Source organism: Branchiostoma floridae, chromosome 13 (assembly GCF_000003815.2).
Source record: "Branchiostoma floridae strain S238N-H82 chromosome 13, Bfl_VNyyK, whole genome shotgun sequence".
In the NCBI taxonomy this organism is placed as follows: Eukaryota; Metazoa; Chordata; class Leptocardii; order Amphioxiformes; family Branchiostomatidae; genus Branchiostoma; species Branchiostoma floridae.
In genome coordinates, this window is record NC_049991.1 from 9,216,538 (window position 1) to 9,218,763 (window position 2,226).

At 44.8% G+C, this 2,226-nt stretch overlaps 1 long non-coding RNA gene across 1 annotated transcript in view; it reads right to left on the reverse strand.

Moving 5' to 3' along the window:
- The window catches only part of LOC118429791, a 1,751-nt gene extending 1,237 nt beyond the window's left edge, over positions 1-514 (reverse strand). The window contains exon 1 of the long non-coding RNA XR_004832782.1: positions 253-514. This is a non-coding gene — a long non-coding RNA (uncharacterized LOC118429791). The remainder of the gene's footprint in view (positions 1-252) is intronic.
- Positions 515-2,226: the final 1,712 nt, after the last annotated feature.

A 2,226-nucleotide genomic window follows, 5' to 3' on the forward strand; every position in this document is an offset into this window, starting at 1 on the left:
GGGGCAGAGAGTTAAGGCGCACTTTTCATGCCAAAAATCCATGCATATTGCTCGCGTCTAAAATTTTACGGCCGCGTCTAGGAAAAGTTCCTATGTAATAACGCACCATGACGTGTCTGGAACCCACACAAAAATCCGCTAGTTCCAGAAAAAATTATGCAGTTAATTACAGACTAATTACTCCAAGACATCCTTGAGATCATTAGTCATCACCTCATGGCCTTGTAAAATTTTCAAAAATTCATATCTCACCCGAAATTCGTCCTAGAAACCTCCGGTTTTTTGCATTCGGTAGGACGTCTTCTTCATTATTGAAAAAACAGCCAGTGCGCATGTCTAAAGCCCGCTCTCTTTCCCAGATCAGTCTGCAAGCTAGGCAAGGCATTAGTTCTACCGACCCTGGGGTCGAGATTTTCCCAGGTCACGTGGTACGATAATGAGCCAAGCTTTGCTCAGATCATCATCATCATATCCAAGATGGCGGCACCGGTTGTTCTATAGCAGGTTTCTATGTGAGGTGAAAGGTCACCATTAGAGACATGCGCAGACCCGGCAAAATGATGCCATAGAACCTGGTCTATTAAAAGTAAGTGTTAGAGGCCTTTTTCTTGGGAAATGTTGGCATTTTGGAGCTGAAAATCCCAGGTAAGGGTTCTGGCTATTTCATTTTGCGAAAAAAGTATGTTTTTAGCCATGTTTTTGGCTTCCTGGGCAGTATAGAATATGTGTTGTTTACATTGTTTTGATGCTGTCCTCCAAAGGTCAAAAGGTCATTAGGGTGCGTTTAGCTGCTTTCATGACCTTTGCACTGTTCGAAAATGCTTCAAATTTCGTAGACGGACAGTTTAGAAGCCATACTTTTCTGCCAATATGAGTTTTCCAACGACTAAACTTCAGGTAGGTGACTTTTGACAGCCTTTTTCTGACATGTTATGAATGCTGTAGGTGCCTGCCGGCTATTGGTGATCTGTACCCTCCACTGTTTTGGGCTCGACCAATAAGGTTTGTTTTCCCCAACTTTTTGATATCTGACACCCCACATACAGTACAAGAAGACATCTGCAGACAGTTATAAGTCAGTTGAAGGTAATTTTATTCACAGTGTGCACGTTTTTCCCCTGCTTTCTACCTTGCTATCCCTTACATTCTGTATGGATGATATACAAGCTTGGCGTCTAGAGTACAGGAGGAAAATTGAGTCAAACATCGAGCCTGATCCCTCTACATCCTGCATATTGTGGACTGGTGGGAGAAAGAAAGACTGCCCTTACGGTGTTATAAACGTCTCGTGGTTTCCACGTTCCCCTCATTTCACGCGTCGACAGTTCTATGTTCATAGAGCAGCTTACATGGTGTATTCTGGTAGACTAGATCTACAACCTCTACATGTTAGCCATCTCTGTCACACTCCCCGCTGTCTGAACTTCCATCATCTGTCTTTGGAGAAACAGTCTGTCAATAACCAGAGAAAGGCATGCCGAAGGAAGCAGGAGTGTAACGGGCACGGAGACAACTTGCCAGTTTGTATTTTTGAGTAGCCTAGGCAAGGTAAGACTAAAAAGTTCTGTCTTAGTCTGTGTCTGATGAGTAGTCAGTTGGAGATTCTTCTTCTGCACCACGGCTGTATGAATGTTCCACTGCTGTCTTCTTCACTCCTTTACCTTTGCCTCTACCCTTAGCCCCACCCTTACGTCTACCTTTACCTTTAGACTGTCCTGTCATCACTGGTTTGCTTTTGTAAGTTCCTTGCTCTTTTCGTTCGTCATATGCGGCATATTTTTTCACAATCTTGGCTGCCAGTCTTATCTTGTTTTGCACTTCCATTTTGTACGACCGGTGATACTGTTTCTCTCTTTCCATTCCCTCTAATGCAGGAACAGCGGCCGAGTTCGGGGCAAGGGGAATATTCGCCGCGGCGCGTTTGAGGGCTATAGACATCCCTGTACCATTGTTTGAAGAGTGGATTGCAGCTGCTACTCTCCCCGCTAAGGTACGTGAACGAGTCACATTTTTTGCACAGGTCTTGCTGATTTGTCTGTTGACACTTTCCACCTTGTTTGTGTTCCTCCCCTTACGTGTCTTCTTCAAAGCTGTCTTCCCCAGCCGGACCTCCATAATTGTCTTAAGCAGTTGAAGGTCACCAGTGCCCGGGGTGATGTTACCCTTCGCCCTGTCAGGTATGGTTTTGAACGGCCATATAGATGGATGCCTGCATATCAACGAACC